This window comes from Leptonotus elevatus, chromosome 4, assembly GCF_054856555.1.
Source record: "Leptonotus elevatus isolate MCC_2025b chromosome 4, RoL_Lele_1.0, whole genome shotgun sequence".
Classification (NCBI taxonomy): domain Eukaryota; kingdom Metazoa; phylum Chordata; class Actinopteri; order Syngnathiformes; family Syngnathidae; genus Leptonotus; species Leptonotus elevatus.
In genome coordinates this window covers 28,021,485-28,041,349 of record NC_141242.1, presented here as the reverse complement: position 1 = coordinate 28,041,349, position 19,865 = coordinate 28,021,485, and the positions used below count along the sequence as shown (strand labels likewise).

General features: G+C 41.1%; 1 long non-coding RNA gene across 1 annotated transcript; it reads right to left on the bottom strand.

Annotated features, from left to right (window-relative positions):
• Positions 1–1,875: 1,875 nt before the first annotated feature.
• On the bottom strand, positions 1,876–16,640 carry LOC147176464 (uncharacterized). The gene is made up of 3 exons (XR_015094515.1): positions 16,610–16,640; positions 15,624–15,710; positions 1,876–2,615 (listed from the first exon to the last, which is right to left on the bottom strand). It is a non-coding gene; the product is annotated as an uncharacterized LOC147176464 (long non-coding RNA).
• Between the last annotated feature and the right edge of the window lie 3,225 nt (positions 16,641–19,865).

The window sequence follows — 19,865 nt, the reverse complement described above, 5'->3', positions numbered from 1 at the left end:
GAAATTAGATTTTTCAATTGTTTCTGAGATGGAATACATTTACCTTCTTTCCGCCATATACCTACTTCATCTTTTTGTCCCCCTTTGGACATCCACACACTTTTTTCTTCTGGACATGCTTTTTCCTGCCACAGCTTAACTGTTTCTGTGGTTACTTCTTGTCCTTTTCCTAATTCACCTTCGCTCACCATCAATTGTAGTGTTGGGCTGTAGCCCGTCGCTTCCTTTGCCGCCTTGTCTGCCGAATCATTTCCTACTGACACAAAATCATTATTTCTTGAGTGTCCTTTACATTTTATCACAGCTACTGCTTTAGGCAGTAGTAAGGCGTCTTTTAACGCAAATATGTCTTGATGGTGTTTAATAGGTGTCCCTGTTGCAGTCATGAAGTCATTTCTTTGCCATTCTGCCATGGCGGTGTGCACAACTACATGTGCATACGCATAGTCAGTGTAAATGTTCACAGTCTTTCCTTGTGCTAGCTTCAGTGCAGTTGTTACAGCCACTATTTCTGCTCGTTGAGCTGACTGTGGCCCTGTGAGTCTCTCTGCCACTATCATGTCAAAAGTTGTTCCTATCATTTGTGTTACCGCAAAACAACAGCCGTCTGTAAATAACGTCAAGTCTGGGTCATCCAGTGGTGTGTCGTAAAGGTCTTTTCTCAGTGAGTTTTCTTCCAAAATTCGCTGAGTGCAGCAATGGGGTTGTCCTTCCAACAGGCCTTCTGCCATGTTAATTCCTTCATGTATAAACAAAATGTGGGGTTGTATCAGGACTGATTCAATCTTTCTCTGTCGTCTCCCCTGTCATAGTAAATGCTTGGCTGGTTACGTACTGCACTGTACTGTGTGATGTACGTACTGTCAGCGGGTGATGTAACACAATATGAGATGTTTTCTGAATCAGGCGAGCTAATGCTGAAGCAAAGGCTGCACAACGAGGATGACGTTGTTCATATTTCTCAAGAGGCGTTGATGCATAAAGGCAAACATGTCTTTCACCTATCTCCCCCTTCTGATAAAGAACAGCAGAAACACTGCTGTTTCTGTCAGAAACATCCAGAAAGAACATCTTGTTGTAGTCAGGAATGACAAGAGCCGCAGCTGAGGACAAGAACTGTTTAAGCAGAACAAAAGATATTTCAGCGGCTGGAGTCCAAAAAAGAATATGTGACAGGTTTCTCATTCCCTTTTCATTAACTAATTGTCTGAGAGAATAAGTCAGTTCCGCAAAATCCAGAACATGATGTCTGGAGTAGTTGCAAAGACCCAGAAAAGCCAACATTTGTTTGACATTTGTCGGTTTGGGATGGTGCAAGATGTCATCTTTGTGTGACGGAGACATACCTGTTCCATGTCTCGAGACGAGACGACGCAAGAAAGAAACCTGAGGTCGGGTAATTTGGAGTTTGCCTTTGGAGTACTTCAAACCTACCGAAGCCAGATGGTTCAAAAGGAGCTGTGTGGCTTGAAGGCAGGACGCCTCGGATGGTGCAGCTAGTAGTAGATCATCCACATACTGCACCAAAAAAACATCCGGAGGAAGTTGGAGAGGTGACAGCAACTGTCGAAGGTAAGCATTGAAAAGTCCAGGAGACAACACAAAACCTTGAGGAAGCCGGGTGTAGGAGTAACACTCAATATTCCACGTAAATGCAAAATACTTCTGCATAGACAGGTCAAGAGGAATACAAAAGAATGCATTAGCAAGATCAATGTAGGTAAAATGAGTGTGTAATGTGACAGAGTCGAGTGAGGATTGGGCACCGGCAGTGTAGGGGTCATAACTACAGCATTAATAGTGTTGGAAATAATTTCTTTGATTTCTGCGTGCTCAAATAAAACTCAAAGTTGAAGTCTCGTGGAGAAGTTTGCCAGCTTTATTTCAGAGTCTGAAAGACATCTTAGAACCTGGCTCAAACAGCTCTGGTCCAAAAGTGTGTCCTTCTCAAAGTACACTCACACATTTATACAAAAAAACCCTCCTTTCCTGCAAAGACAAGAGTCTTCGAGTCTAGACACTCCCCATTCATCCTGTCAGCAGAGTGAAATACAATTAGGTTATCTTCCTTTAGCCCACAATAGATGTGAGTAAACCATTGGCCCCGGCGCCTCCTGGCACCAGGGATTCACGCAGACGGCCTTTTGGTCAGACACCTCTCATTTTACCTTACTTCAATTGAGGGAAAAGAACAAAGACTATAGATTAACTCCCATGTGAATGAACTGTTGGTCTCCTCAATACACATCTTTAACTAATATAAAAAACAATTTAAAAAATATAAATTGAAACAGAAAAACAATGTTAATAATCTAACAATAGCTACTGGAAGAATAGGAGTATTGTAGTTAGACCTATAAATTTTGCAAAGAACCCCCGCTTTTAGCAACCCTTCAATAGTTACTGAGATGCCAATTCGTCCTTCTTCCTTCATGGGGTACTGTGGTACCCAAATGGAGTCGGGTTTCATTTTAAAAGTTACTGGAGTAACATTACATAGGCCCACATCAGTTGGGTCAGTAGACCACAGTGCAGTAGGCAAGGATTGCAACATGTCACCAGCAAGCTCGCTGTCAGCAATTTTCTTCCATGATGTCGGTCCAAAAGTTGGTGTTCTAAAACAGACATAGATACAAATAATAATAAACATCCTCAGCGTCTTCTTTTGGACACACGCAAGTCATGAAATGCTTCTGTGTGTACAAGATTTGTTTGAGGAACGAAGCCGGGGGTACTGTCATGGTCTGTGTTTTGGATCCCTAAAATTTGGCGATTTTTTTTTTGTTGATAAGCATTTTTATTGAGTGATTAATCTTGTTTAATCAAAATTCTCAAATGTGATTAATCTGATTAAAAAATGTAATCGTTTGACAGCTGCTTATTTGTGAAGCAACATGTTTAGTTGTCATAAAACATTTTTGCAAGTACTATCCCTAGTAACATTCCTTTGCAGTGTGACCTTTTAAATGTGATAAGCAAATCTGTAGAAAAAAAAGTGATATGTAAGTTTTGCTTTTAAACCATAAGTCTAATCAATGTGACTAGTTTAGGCCTACTCTTGTATCTGCCATGTATCCAGAAGTATAGAGAGATTTTTTCCCCAAGGTCTGTACTCAACTGTGCTTTCTTCTAGCTTTCCAAGTACTGGTATTAATTTTGTGTGTTTGTGCTTTTGCAGGACATGACACAAGGGGGCAGAGGGTGCTGATTGGAAGACACAAGGGGTATGACGAGCACAATGACAAGGAGACAGGACAATGAAAACCAAACCAAAGAAAACACAGATTATGACAAAGGACAAACCAATAAAACTAACCAATCCCAAACTATAACAAGTTCGGCATTATGACAATTTGAAATCTTTGAAATCTTTGAAAAGAATTACAAAAAATATACTTTGTATTATATAAACTTTATACTACTGTAGTTGCGTAAACTGTTGCGCAACGCGATGATGTAACGCGTGCAGTATTTGTCCATTAGTTGTCATTAATATGATTTATTGCATGAGGCTTTTTCAAGATCGGTGATCAATGAGAGAAGACGAGCGTTTAAAATGTTTAATTAAGTTAATTCGTGTGCTTTCTACTACGCGGTGTACTTGTGTCATCGGAGCAAGTCTGGAGCAAAACAAACATTAATGTGACCCAACATCCAGCATACATGGCGCTTGAGGAATCGAAATGCACCACAAAGCTGTTTGTGTCACTGTTTTCCCATGTCTCTAGAATGTGCGGATTGCGTACGGTAGGTCCAGACTTGACGTGGCAGCGCGTAAAGTTTCACGTTCAGTTTGTTTTCTATAAATACCAACTTTGGCGCAGAAATGTTCGTACGCAAAGTGTTGGTCTTATTTTGATCATATGCAAGCTTTATAAATAAGGCCCCAGGACTTAGAAGTTGTCGTAAGCAGCAAGGAAGGCTGCAAGGAGAATACTTCGATGTCACCTGTCCGCAGCTGCTCGGCTTATAAGGCCATCTAATTAGGGCTGGGTATCGATTCAGATTTCCAAAATCAATTGGATTCAGAAGGGCCCGATTTGATTCGATTCACATTGATATTCAATTAAGTTAAGGATACCATGCAGTACCAATTGTACTTTTATTTATTTTGTTGTACTTTTATTTGGAAGACATTCTCAGAAGTACCAATGTTGCAAATAGTAGAACATATTTCTCTTACTTGGAGCATTAGTGAAAATATGAATATTTACATTTATAATTGAATCCAATGCAGTTACATTAATCATGGATTTTTTATTGAACATGACCTGATCAAAACAATAGATAATATTTTAAATAAAACTACAGCACTGTGTAAATAAAGTGGGGAAAAACTCTGGCAAATCACGACGTTCACATTCCTGTGGCGGTTTTTATGTTAAGGTTCCAGTGGTTAATAAATAAATAAAAACAAATTGACATAAGTCATACAGTCATAGTGCATAGTTATGCATCCACATTTTGTGTTTTTATGTCCAATTTCTTACCATACTTCTTTTGGGGGGTATTTGTGTTCAGTCTTTCACTTTTTCTTTCATTTAATGTACAGTTTAATTACTGCCACATGTATGCACTCCGTTTAATAATGTGGCAGTAATGCACCAAAAGCGCCTGCCAACCGCGATACGAAAGAAGTCATGCATATATATATTGATAGAGTCGACAATGTTATTATTGTACTCTTTGCGTGTTCAATAAATTGAATGGTGAGATTCTGGTGAAGAAGTCCCTTTGCAAAGGTATAATTAATCAGAAGCCTCTGATCCCACAATTGAAGACACCCAAGCAGTGTTCAAAAAGTGTGTGTCCCTCTTCCTCCTGCACACAGATATTTATTGAAAGTCAGTGAATACAAAAAGATCCCTCTCCCCTCCCATGGGCAAGTTCCCATGGGTACAAATCAGATTAGACTTGAACAATAATAAATCAGCCTGTCCTTGGACTCTCTTCAACCGGACAGAGACTGGTACCATCTATACTCCCTTTAGATAATATAAAAAAAGAAACTTGTTACCCTTCTCTTTCCCAGGAAGAGAACAAAGGACTATAGATTGGCTTAACATATGAATTAACTATTATCTTATATTTATATCTTTATAACTAATATCCAAAACGGTTAAAATATAAATCGAAACTGAAAAACAATGTTAATAATCTAACATTCCCTCATTTGAGCTCGTGAGAGCTCAACACATTACAACTTTTTTTTTTTCAATGGTTGTGTGGTGGAAATAATTATCATTAAAACATCCCTTTAGCAGGAGAGGAGGTAGTTTAACAATCATATGGCATTAAAAAACAATTTGATACATTAAAATATTTTTAGTGGAATAAGCATAGCATATGTGAGGCTTAACACAAAATGTTCAAGAAAAAGTGTCGCAATGTATCGGCAGACGGATATGTGTTCCCGCTTTGAAGCCATCTCGTGATGAAGTTCTTTGTTGAATGAGAAGATGACGTTGTCAACCCCTCGCAGAACCCCAGAATAGATTGCCCGCAAATGCGACTCTCGTGATGATTGCCCAGGAAAAGGCACTTGACGTGATCTCCGTTGAATGATGTAGAATGATGTCAAAACGGCCGCTCCAGAACCGAACACTGGGTCAGCTGACGTGGCTCCCAGGTCGGAGGTGATAAGATTGATGATCATCAGTTGGTGAGATAGCCGGCAGCTTTGTAGACCAGTTGTGGAATTTCGTCTCCCCCTCTTTATGCAAGCGCACCGCACAAGATGTTCTCTCCGTTACCCCATGGGATCGTTCTCCTGGGTGCAAAACATTTTAATTTAGTCTCTCATAAACTCACATAAATTTTATTTGGAGAAAAAACCCTGATAGTTTTTGTTAGTTGGGATTAGTAAATGTTATTTGATTAAGATCCGTAGGTCCTGCGCTGTTGGAACAGGAAAATATCTATTTTTGTGACAGTGAAAAAAGAGCCCAGCCTTTGATTGAGTTGAATGACATTCGCTCATTCATTAATATAACAGACAGAGCTTGTAAATATTTATTTTCAAATAGGTTTTGTTCAATAGTAGGTCATTTTTTACCACAACATTTACTGTTCTAAATTTGCATGAATGTGCCTTTCACCATCCTGAAAGGAATCATTTTCCTAGCATATCATATAATCTTAACCCAGAACCTCACAGCCGGCCGAACCGTGACCTCCTGGGAAAAGGTTCACATATTTTCATATCATATATAATCGTTTGCAAACACTGGGCTCCAAACATTACATTTTTTAATTGTTTCTGAGATAAAAGATATAATATAATATAATTACCTTCATTGGCGATATGCATTATTGTCTTTGCTTGCTTCAGACTTACTTTGCTCCGCTCGATTCCCTCTGGTAGATTTCTTCATATTCAAACTGTGGATTATCACTTCAAAACCTTTTCATTTTTTAATCTACTAATTCGTCTACATTGGTTAATTTCTTAAACATAAACTCCCTCATTTTGACAAAGATCCACTGATTTTTTCAAACACGTCAAGATAAAGGGAGGATAAAACAGAGACCTCATAACTCATAAATAAGGAATATCAGACCATAGCTTTCCGCAAAAGACGTCGTAAATAACACAACCCTCTAAATCAGGCTATGAGGTAAACGAGAGAGCTCAACAAATAAAACAAAGGTTCATAATCAAAAACAAAAATAAAAATTAAAAACAATACTCCTAGATTTAAGCAAACTAAAAATTATTCTCAAACTGCTAATCAACCTCACCTCTTTTTCAGATTAGTGGGGCTCGTAAAAAACACAGCACAGTGCTGTGAAAAAAAAAAATCTAAAATTAACCATCAAACTCGCTATTATTTATTAAATAGCATTAACTCAATACGATACGATGTATGGTTCAATATTATGTATATAAAACATATACTTAGATAATATATATATTTATAATATATACTACTGTGAAAACTTCTGGGAAGTCTTCTACTTATTGCTACTCATTTTATTCTATTATTTTTTCTATACTGTAGTTGCAGCTGGACGGAGTCCAAAAAAAAAAGTTCCTCACGGGAAAAATAAAAGTATATCGTATCATATCGTATTAATTAAATTCCCATTGTACCAATTCAGAAACTGATTCTCCCAAGAAAATAGGCAAAAATTTAGTAGGCTATAGATTGAAATAAATTTTCCCAATCCCTTGATTGCAATTTCCTGAAATACCTTGCTATAGATCACAGTTCCCCAGCCAACACATTAAAAATGCCTTGCATACCGTGCAGCATTTCACTGATTGAAGGGTCGCATCCCAGTCAGACCACCAGCTTTTAGAAGTCAATGTTCAGGGCGGCGGCTGTATCAGGCAATGTTCAGGCATTGAGATTTCCTCTGGAGGCCAAACAGCCGTAGGGGATATGTCTCTGTAATGAGGCTTGCACACAGTCACTGGGCATTGTGGAAGTTGAGCACCATGTTTGTTGATCACAGAGGAATGACTTTGTTGCGGCGTGAAGCTCTTTGATCTCTGCCACGTCCACCCAGACGCTGTCTGCAATGTGGACCCGATTCGACCGCCCTGGGTCCCGCAATGCCAAACTGGACGCATTGTCCCGAATGTTTGGGCCCCCGGAGGACAACCCGACGCCCAAACCTATCGTTGAAGCCGACCGGGTAGTCGGGGCCCTGCAATGGGAGGTCAAGCAGAAGGTGGTGCACGTTCCTGAAGGTTGCCCAACCGGGAAACTATTTGTTCCAACCCCACTCCGCTCAGAGGTTCTACAATGGGGTCATTCGTCCAGGCTTGCTTGCCACCCAGGAGGCAGCTGTACACACAGTCTCATCGCACGAAGCGGGACTCCGAAAGGGCGTACGCAATTTCGTCGCGGCATGTACAGTGTGTGCCCACTGTAAGCCGTCCCACCTACCTCCAGCGGGCCTGCTTCAACCACTACCCATACCCTCGCGCCCTTGGTCCCACGTGGCTTTGGACTTTGTAACCAGCCTCCCGCCATCCCAAGGGAAGATGGTCATCCTGAACGCAGTCGATAGGAGTGTTATGATTAGTTGTAGGGCTGGGTTTAAAATATCGATATATCGATATTGCTTTTCATAGCCCAATATCGATTCATATAACCATGTATCGATACTTTTAATATGGCTTTTTTCGGTAAATAATGTGCCCGAGGCGAGCACGTACTTGTTCAAAACCTGGTGTGAGCGTTGTTCAAATGTGCCCCATTGTTATTCAGAGTACCCCAAAAGGAGCCCGGTGCTTACAAAGAAAGGAAACAGCTCAAGCATGAGCTGCTCCAAGCTGCTATATAACTTTAAAAATGGAATGCGTTTTAATGCAAGCGGAGCGGATCGCATCGCGCGTCTCCCTCTTGAAAAATACACATCTGCAAACACACACTGTTTAGACAGATGCACTATGGAAAAGCTTTTCTTTATGCAGTAAACCTTAACTAAAATTATGTGTCACATTGGAGCCAAAAGTAGAATCCTGATCGTTTACTGCGCATCTTGCTGCTCTAAATAGTAATAGTAAAAAGTCATACTACACTATATCTTACACAAGACTAGGGACTACTTCTTCTACTACTACTTCTTCTACTTCTACTTTTGGTTCATTAGCGCCCCCATTCTTTAGTATATATATATATATATATATATATATATATATATATATATATATATATATATATATATATATATATATATATATATATATATATATATATATATATTGTTAGATTATTAACATTGTTTTTCAGTTTCGATTTATATTTTAACCGTTATAAAGATATAAATATAAGATAATAGTTAATTCATATGTTAAGCCAATCTATAGTCCTTTGTTCTCTTCCTGGGAAAGAGAAGGGTAACAAGTTTCTTTTTTATATTATCTAAAGGCAGTATAGTTGGTACCAGTCTCTGTCCGGTCGAAGAGAGTCCAAGGACAGGCTGATTTATTATTGGTCAAGTCTAATCTGATTTGTACCCATGGGAACTTGCCCATGGGAGGGGAGAGGGATCTTTTTGTATTCACTGACTTTCAATAAATATCTGTGTGCAGGAGGAAGAGGGACACACACTTTTTGAACACTGCTTGGGTGTCTTCAATTGTGGGATCAGAGGCTTCTGATTAATTATACCTTTGCAAAGGGACTTCTTCACCAGAATCTCACCATTCAATTTATTGAACACACAAAGAGTACAATAATAACATTGTCGACTCTATCAAATGGTGACCCCGGACGTTCTTGTCGATTGCGAGCTGCGGCGTTCACGGACGGGCGGAACTTTTAGGCCTAAATAAATAATTACGGTAAGTGGAGACTTTTATCCACGTAGGGAAGTTCTGTCTGTTTGGGACCGCTGCAACTGGTTTTCGTCTTCTAAATTGTCTAAATTTTTACATGAGGTCTGTGTGAACAAGTTGTAGTTTGATGTCGTTCAATTAAGAGGGACGCGGAGTCCTTGATTTGGGTTTTTACTACGACATTGAACTGTACACGTACGTGGGGTGGAACATGACGTGACGGACGTGCTGACCAGGGACGGTTGTGCGCGCGGCTGAAGAGAGAGCCATGTTTTGAAATACAGGTTGAAACAGCAGTTTTTTATTTTTGTTTTATTCCGTCCTGCTGCGAAGAAATCGCTAGACTATGACGTTTATTTTGTGAATTTTGTGGGTTTGGTCATAGTAGGCGCCGCTGCATTAGCAGTTTCTTTGGGTCAGGATTACCGTGTGTAATTACTTTTTTCCACTACGGTTTAATTCGATAGCGCGTGACGAGTTATTTTAAACGGGCGCCTTGCATAAATTATGCAGTATTGAGAGACAGTTTGGCACAGCGGGGATTGGACAGGACCGCTGTTTGATTCAAGCGATAGGTCACGTGATTCGTTATTTTATGTATGTTTAAAGTCTGTGCGTTTTTGTGGGCCTGTGTTGTTTTTGTGAAATTGTTTAACGTTGTCGAATAAATTTACCCTATTGAACTATCATATTATAAGTGAGACGTCACTGCATTGATAAATATTAATACTACTTGAGTAGAATATAAACTGAAATGGTGAAAAAAACTACAAATGGAGGGCGATTTCGAACGTGACACTGTATGGTTTGTCCTGAATGTGCTTCCGGTTCATAGTCGGAACTTGTGCTTGGAGTCGTAGCCATGCGAAAAGACGTCGATGACAAATGAAAAAACAAATTATTGATTGATTGAATGAAAGGCTGTCGCTGGACAAAATGGTACGAGGCACTTTTGTATTTTTTTTTTTGATAGATGCTGGTAATGATACAGTGTCTGATTTTGATGCTAAAATAACTTCCCCTCCGAAATATGCTGAGCCGTTTACGGGTGATTTGTTTAAAGCTATTAACCCGTTCACTGTATTATCGTATAAAACTGCGGTTCAAATGCTGTAAAATTTGCAGATAACGAATTGATAGAATAAAACCGTTTATTATTTGATAATGAATAGAGAGTGTGTGCGTATGTACTTGAGTGTGTGACCTAGCTTCCAAAGGTGGGGGACCTACCTTCTAAAAGGTGGGGGCTGCCCTTGTGGGTGATTGTGAGTGAGAAATGTGCGTATGGAGATTTTGTTTGTTTTTCTTCAATATCTTTAACTAAGTTTGGTGTTGTTTTTGTGTGAGATGAGACTGGTGTGATAATGGCGTTTGTTTTTCGAATGGGAATGTGGTAAAATAGGTTTTGCGATGTATAATGAATCGGGTTAGTAAAATCGCCCACCCGGCTTGACGAGGATTCAATATTTGGGCGGACCTGATGTACTCCAGGTTTTTATGGTTGCTGTATATTTGAAATGGCTTAGTGGCGCCCTCAAACCAGTGTCTCCATTAGCTCCTGATTTCCCACGTCATAATTGCTCTCCGCTGGCCTGAGGCGACGAGAGAAGGAGGCACAGGGGTGCAGTTTGCTGGTCGACTGAGGATCGCTGGGACAGCACCGCCCCCACTCCTGTATTCGACGCGTCGACTTCTACAACAAACGGGTTGGTCCGGGTTAGAATGAACTAACACGGGCGCGGACGAAAATAAGGTCTTTAATTTGGCAAAGGCTGCTTCAGCTCTTGGGGTCCATGTGAATGGAGTTTTAGGGGATGTAAGCTCTGTCAGAGGTTTTGCGATCAAACTGTAGTTCCGGATGAATCGCCGGGAGAAATTGGCGTAACCCAGAAACCTCTGCAGGCTTCCTTGCTTGTTGGAGAGGGCCAATCGACCACCACCTGGACCTTGGTGAGATCGGGGCTAAGTTGGCCCTTCTCAACTGTAGCGATTATTTGGGTTGCCGTAATGGCTTATGAGAAATTTAGACGGTACTGAGGGGAGTTGTAATTTCCTCAGCAACCTCTGGGGCACCACGTTGACTTTTCTTGTTTGTAGGAGCAAAATAAACGATAAAAATCATATTATCAAGTATTCATAATCTTAAATTGCTACTTTAGTTAATCATGGAGTTCTTTGCTTTAATAAGATAATTACTAATCCACTCAGTAATCACAAATGATTCGGCAGAAATTTTATTTCTAGACAACAAATGTATTTAGTAAACACACACATATATCAGTCACAGCCTAACCTATTAATGGAACGGAATAAAACAAATATATGAATCAAAGATAAAAACCTATCGAACTAAAATAAAAAGGGAATGAAAAAGGTAGAAGGGGTATAGGGATGGAAGCATTTTGACCTGTCAATCCTTTTATGTTTGAATAAAAGCGTTGCATCAGTAGTATATGGTCAGATTGCAATGAAGGTGCACTTACGGACTGGTTCCAGTGCACGGGAGAGAGAGGGACTCGGCGAGCGTCGATCCTCAGTTGAAGAAAACTCAGTTGGAGGCGATCTGGGCGGTCGGCGCACGCGCAGCTGGAATGCTGCGCACGACTGGAGCAGAAATGGGTCGCTGGCGTGTAGCAGCTCAGTACCTAACAGCCGTTGTGGAACTAGTTTGGCGGGGCGCTGCGTGAATCAGAGAGTGGGAGGTATGTGGGTCGGCTCTCGGCAGGAACAGACACGCGCGCTTTGGGAACGCGCAATGTAGTTGCGAGTCATTGCGTGACGCGTGCTTTGGGGCACGCGTTGTGACTCAAGTCCGGGGCTCAAAGAAAGAAGCCACGTGGTCTCTCTCAGCGCGTTCGGCGACCACATCTCTCGTGATGGTCAGGAGGAGTTTGTGGGGCAAGAAGAGAGGGGAAGAGGAAGAAGGGAAAAGAGGGAGTTCCTTCACGCGCTGTCTTTTAAACTGTGTCCCAGGGGGTGGCAGTAGTCCTACCCCTTCCGTGCGCGTGAAGCAGACTTGGTCCACTGAAACCAAGCTTTTGGGGATAGCATTTGATAATTTTTTGATCAGAATTGACAAGCCAGATGCTTCATTTATCATTCTGAACAAATTTCAAACATCATAAGCGATCATAAAGTTATTGAATCCGCTAAGCTGACTAATTAGCTAAACTTAGGTGGCTACAGAAATTACACACATCATTCATTTGAGATAGACATACAGGTTGTGTACAAAGATAAACAACAGAAGTCACTTGATGTCAGTCAAGTACCTAGAGTCCGTGTATGTCCCGAACTATGTAGAGTTCAGATTAATTAGGAGCGGCAGGAATCTTGAGGATAACCGATAGAGACCGCTGGAGGGCACTGTTGTACCGTATAACTTCCAGGGGCGTTGTTTCCAACAACACATGGCTGATTCCAGTGGATAGACCAGATGGTCTGGGGACTGATAAGCAGTCTTATCGCTAGTTTGCTTGCTAAACAGGCTTTCAAGTCTGTAGGTGCTGAGACTGTGCACGATCTTTCCAAAATACGAGGTGTAAGTCATGATATTCAGTAGGCACATTTTCTACATTTGGAGGCTTGATTTCCCTAGTAGGAGTGGAAGGTGCCTGAGTAGCGGGCCTGAGGCAGTTAGCATGGCAGAATAGGCTCCAGTTTGTGATCTCGGGTTTACTCCAATCAATGTCCGGGTTGTGTAGTTTTAACCATGGTATACCCAACATGACGGGGGCCCGTTGCATGTTAGCTACAAAGAATTTACGATCCTCCACGTGGGCCCTGTTGTCATTCATGGGCACTCCGCCACCTGATGTCCTAGCATACCGGCGACCCGCCGTTGTCTCTCTAGCGGTGTGAAACGGCCTCCCCCCAGCTGTATCGCCTCGTCAGGGAAGCTGGTGGGCTGGACAGCTCTGGGTAGAGAAGGAACCGTAACTGCGCCGGCCCCCGGAGCAAGTCGACCCAACCTGCGGGTGAAGAAACCAGGGGGTAAACGTTCCTCCTGGGTCTTCTCCCGACGTCGCTCCCGGATCCGGTTGTCCAGCCAGATGGTCAACATGATGAGCTCCTCCAGACTTGAGGTCTCGTCCCGAACCGCCAACTCATCCTTCAGGGTAGGACTGAGCCCCAAGTGAAAAATACTGCATAGCGCTGTCTCGTCAAAAAGGCTCTCAGCCGCCAAAATTCGAAAGGAAATGGAGTAGTTGGCTGCTGACATTCTCCCTTGCTTAAACAACAGCAGACGGCAGCCTGCTTCCTTGCCCATGACGGGGTGGTTAAAAACATTGCGAAACTCTGACAATGTTGTGCGCATCGCGGGGTCGGCTTTGCTTGCTGCAAACGCCCATGAGGCGGCCCGACCTGTCAAGAGGCTCATAATAGATGCCAGACGCGTATTTAGGCCATTTTTGGGGGTGCTATTTTTGGAGGTGCTTCAGCACCCCCAAAAATGGCCTACATACGCATCTGGCATCTATTATGAGCCTCTTGAAGCATCCCCAGAAATAGCACCCCCAAATTTTTAGAGTATATAAATATATTTTTACTGTGTATTCTTCTTAACAAGCTAGAAACATACACGTACACCCCCCATTAGATTGAAAATGGTTTGATCCACCTCGACCCCTCCCCTGCTTACAAGCAGACGAGCGTAGGCGCAGTCCTCCTCAGTCCAGTCACAGGGTATGTTTCTCTAGTTGAGTGAAAGTGTTCCTTTCTTTTATCAGGATATGTGAAAGGTTTCTTACCTTCTACCACTTAACACCAACAAATTATTTTCATTACTAGTCTGCTTTTTTTGCTCCTCAATTATGTTGCTACGTGATAATGAGGGAAACAAGTGTTAATATTAATGTCTCTACTGTGCTGCTATTGGCTAGCTTACTATAACGTGTGTGGCATGCATGGTGTGTGTGTGTCGGCACAGAAAAAAAACTAGCCTCATGGAGTAGGTCATGGACATAAAATTGTTTTTCAGCAAACAAAAGCTCCATTTTGAAGTATTTGTATTAAAGACAAGATGTAAAAAGGCAGACACAAACAGTCAATTTGTTTTGTTCATATGTTTTATATGTGTCTGTACTTCACCCATTCAGACTTGTACATGCATTATTATTATTTTGTAGATTCAAGCACATTTCTTTTTTTGATGTATGTAATGTATGTTTTGTATAACATAGTACAGACAAGTATAGTCAAAAAACAATCATTCTGTATCAAGTTAATGTCAGTTAGCATATTTTACATGTTGTGTTTTTCATTTAAAAGAAAATGTCAAAAACAAGTCCAAGGTCCATTTTTGTTCATTCTCACTGTAAAATGTAGGGAGCTGGTTTACTCCAGAAACATGCATACTGCCAATGTGTATGTTGAGGAGCTGTTGTATCAAAAAGAGTACCCTTCTCAAAAAATTAGGGTTGGGATATGTTTATGTTTTAAGTCCTTTTCAACTTTGCATAACTTTTATTAGATTCGGTTTACTCAATGACTTCCCATGCAATTTTTGGAGGGGGAAGTAATCCCAAATCACATCAAGCTACCTATCACATTCCCCCCAGTTGTAGTACCCAAGCACCGCTAAACTTCTGATCCTAGAATCGCCTCTGATATATGCAATCTTAGATCTGTCTGAAAAAAGTGTACAAGGCTGCTGATAAAAAAAATAAGGCTGCATTGGTGGAGAAATTCTCCACACTGGCCGATCTCACTCGAATAGTGCTGCGGGTGTGGCAAGTTTGGCACCTTTCCATTGAAAGAGTCGATAGCAGCTGTTGACACGCCGGACGCCTCGTGGGAGGACAACTCATCAACACGGGTAGTAAGAGTGCTAATTTGGGATGCCAGTGCTGACACCGCTTTTGTAAGCTGATGGAGTGACGTGTCATGCGAACCTAATAATTGTCCCTGACTAGATATTGCGGCGCAAATGCGTTCGGGGTCTGCGGGATCCATAGTGGTCGAATGTCAGGTGTGTATGTGTGCGTGTGTGTTGGATGCCAGAGAGCAGACCACAATTGTATTTACAGAAAGAGTTCGACAAGATTTAATAAATTAAGGAGCTTGGCAAAAACACACAAGAGAATGTATCATAGTAAAACGTAAGACAAGACAAACGAAAGCGTAACGAGCCATGGACACCAGTACAAAAGGCTGCAATACACAATAAGGTTAACTTAAAACGTATCAGCAGAGAGCGCGCAAGAGGTCCAAGCCGCTACAAAAAATACGAAACGGGTAACAATACGAAGCAAGTATACTTAGCAAAACCAGGACTTAGAAGTCGTCGTAAGCAGCAAGCAAGGCAGCAAGGAGAATACTTTGACGTCACCTGTCTGCAGCGGCTTGGCTTATAAGGCCAACAAATCATAACACGCCGCAGGTGCGCCGGCTCTGCTCACCACCGTCTTCAAGGCAACTGGGGAAAGCAAATAAAAAAGTCAAGTGGGTGGCGGTGCCACAAACACAGAATCACAACAAACTAAGAGGATTATTCGTGTTATTTAGTTAATCCAACTAAAGTATTTTAAATTAGGACAACCAAATATAATGTGTTTGCCTTGGCCTTAATATATGGCATTACTTGAAGGTAAAACTTTCAGGTTACACCAATTGAATATTTTTAAACTGATCGTAGCCTAAGTACAGACTAAGACTGTGGTTGATTACCTCAATATTTTTTAAATTCATTTGGTGTTTTCTTTTTTCAGTGAAAGGTATGGTATATTCAATAGACTGATGACTGTTTTGTCATATTTATTATTTATCAGCTAATACATGTATTGCAGTAAGTACAACAGCGCGATTGGCCACAAGAGCGTGTTGTGCATCTTCTTTTTCCTCTTCCACAACAGCTTGCCAGAGGTATTTTTAGAGTGACAGCAGTGGATTAAAGCACAGGACAGTCAATGAGCCATGCAAAGCTCCTTTGGGGACTTCAGGCAGAATAATATAGTACAGCCATCATACCATGTCAAACCAGCAAAGTCACCCAATGTCCACCATTTCTCGGCAGGGGTTATTAACCTGCACGTCAAGCATCCTCACACGCCAATTTGAGGACCTTTTTGTTCATCCTGCTTGATTTGATTGAAAAACAACTACATGGAGAAAACAGCTAAAATATAGCTTGTCGAATTTTCCAAGAATAGCCCTCGTCATATTATGAAGTGTAGTGGGACATGGCGTCTTGCTTGGAAAGGGAAAAATAAACAATTACAAGGGAATTATTTATTGGAAAGGGATAAATAAACAATTACAAGGGAATTATTTATCAAGAATAAGATGGATGTGAGTAAGTGTGTTATTAGCCCTTACCTTGGGGATGGCTTGCTCTATGATAATCAAGTGACAACACAAAATAATGATGCTGCTTTGAAGTCTTTTTTTTTTTTTTTTTTTTTACCCAGGCTGCCATTGTGCTGCCATTATTTGGACTTTGGAGGCAATTATTATACTGGTTTACATTTGCATATCATTTTGTGTAAGGACACATCAGAATTAGATTTACAGAGGCTTCATGAGAATATATTCTTAAAGGACACATCAAAATAAGACCAATAAAGGATTTATGTTAGCACTATTTGTGAACGTGTGAATGAGGCGTGTCTTTGTTACATAATGTTGCTCCTATAGAGAGGAACCTTGGAAGTTTCATTACGTGACAAGCCGCTTGAAAGCTGTGCCTCATTCCTTTCCTATCCGCTCCCCCTGGTAACTATGGAAACTGTGTTTTAATCTAGAACATGATTTTTGATTGCTGACACACAGCAGGGCGCTTTGAGTTTTCACACAGCCAAAGGAGGAGATGGGCAAAAGAAATAAGGCGTTTACTGCCGCAGCAAAGGTCATGTTTATGTTCCCTGCAAAGTTTGAAGGAAAAACACGTACTGTATCTGTTTATAAATACACCCACGAGTGTCTAATTACAAATGGGCTGTTTGATGACGACACGGAGTAAGCTATTAGAGGGTAGTTAGTCTGTGATATCAGATAGTCAATACATCTAAAGCTTCCTCTTTAATTAGACACAAAGACGAAAACCCATCACCATGACAACACAATATAAAGACAGAGGTGAAGGAAGGCGGGCTGGTGAGCATCTGTGGAAGCTGAAAGGGCACAGCATGTCAGCATACATTTTGCTGATAGCATCTCTCCCTGCTAGCTATTAATATCTTCTGCTCTCCCTGCTTGCTATTAATATTTTCTGCTAATTTAACGCTCGTCGTGACGCATGATTGGCTCCTCTGGAAGTAAATTAAGATTGGATGGATTGTACGTGTGCTGTTGAAGGAGCTGAGGAAAAATTATCTGCACACAATTTGTTATAGAAGAATGACAACATCGACGCCATCACTTGCTATCAGCAGACCATCCACTGACGTGAGGGTCTCCCCACCACCATCTGTTGCTATGTGCCAAGTGTTTACCATGCCAACCATGTTTTGCCACAAAATGTAATTTACACCAACATACACCCAATGGAGTCTGCATTAAGGGGAAATTTGTTTCTTCACAATTCAAGAAACTGATAGTGGAGAAGCGGGATACTTCTGGTACAACAGATATAGACAAAATATTTGATGCAATGTGTGGCATAGAGTCTGAGCACTGACAGTCTGACCCCTTTCCCAGCCGACCTCAAACCATTTCTTTTTGAGAATTTGATGCCAGTTCAATCTGTAGGAATTTGGTACTAGCTAAAAGTTTTCCTGGTTTTGGAGGTCACAAGTGCAGCAAAGTAGGGAGGTAACACTCTAAAAAGTAACTCAGATGATCTGTTAGCATCACTTTATTTAATGAAAGTTAAAAACGTAATTCATTATTGTAAGTTGTTAACTTTATTTTATCAGTTGAGATCAAATAATACATCAACTTAATTTAGCATTGTCATATACACTCAGATTTCATTGTTGGTAGGCATGAAACAAAGTTCAAGTTGAAATACCTTACTTGCAGCGTCCATTCGTCCATGTTAGGTTTGTTTGTTTCCCCCTGGCGTCAGCGTTTCCTGAATTCGTCACAGCTTCATGTGAAGCTTCATGTCCCGCCCGAGACAACGCCTGATTGGTCCGACCTAAAAAAGGTCGGTTGCGAACGAATCTGCTGAAGCAGTACAAAATGGATTGTCATAGTGTTTGTGGACAAATACCGCAATAATTCAGCTTGCTGGCAAGGTTACTGAAGTAACACTTTGTCGAACACCCTTTTGCTGCAATTACAGCTTCAAGTCCTTTGGGTTACGTTTATCAGTTTTGCACATCAGGAAGCTGAAATGTTTGCTAATTCCTCCTTGCGAAACAGTTCTCGTTCAGCGAGGTTAGATGGAGAGTGTTTGTGAACCACAATCTTAATCTTTAGTCAGCATTATGAAGACTAAAGAACACACCAGGCTGGTTTGGGACAAAGTTGTAGACATATGTTAAGCGGCTGATTAATAAAAGGCATGCAAATCCACTATGTATTTTTATGTACCTGTACTAGCAGCACAAACACTATAACAAGGTTAACAACAACGTGTGAAGCCATATTTTTATGTAATTATATTAGCAATATTAGCAGTGCCCTCCTTACTGCTAATATTGTAAGAGGATTTATTTAGTGTAACACTGTATCTTCGGGAAGAGTAGACAAGAGTGTATGTGGATCACTCCAAAAAAAGGTTGTGGGAAAAAGAAACAGCATTCGGAGAGGGAATAACTCCAGCACAACTTTATTTCCTTGTCTCGTTCTTCAGTCAACACAACAACCGCCCCAAACGCTTTTTCAATGTATCCTTCTGCCACTCGCGCTTATTTACAATAATGTAGTTCTGTCTCCCCAAATCAAAAACAAAATAGATCCACCACAAATATGTAGCGATTATTTGGGTTGCCGTAATGGCTTAATGGGAAATTTAGACAGTACTGAGGGGAGTTGTAATTTCCTCAGAAACCTCTAGGGCACCATGTTGACTTTGCTTGTTTGTAGGAGCAAAATAAACGATAAAAATCCTATTATCAAGTATTCATAATCTGAAGTTGTTACTTTAGTTAATCATGGAGTTCTTTGCTTTCATAAGAGAATTACTAATCCACTCAGTAAACACAAATGATTCGGCAGAAATTGAATTTCTAGACAACATATTTATTTAGTAAACACACATATATCAGTCACAGCCTAACCTATTAATGAAACGGGAAAAAATATGTGAATCAAAGATAAAAAGAAAACTTGCAACCTAACTCAGATTTTAAAAAAAAAAGCGTAGATGAAAAAGATAGATGGGGGATAAAGATGGAAGCGTTTAACCTGTCAATTATTTTACGTTTGAATAAAAGCGTTGCACCAGTAGTATATGGTCAGATTGCAATGCAGGCGCAACTCACGGACTGGTTCAGTCGCACGGGAGAGAGAGAGACTCGAGCGTCGATCCTCGGTTGAATACTGCACCAGGTCTCCGGCTGCTGGTCAGGTGCACGCGCGGCGTGGAGGCAGCGGACGGTCCTTGTGTGAGCGCTGAGGGACGCCTCGCCCCGCCCCCCGCCCTCTCCGTGCGCATGACCAAGCTTTTGGTAATTGATAATTTTTT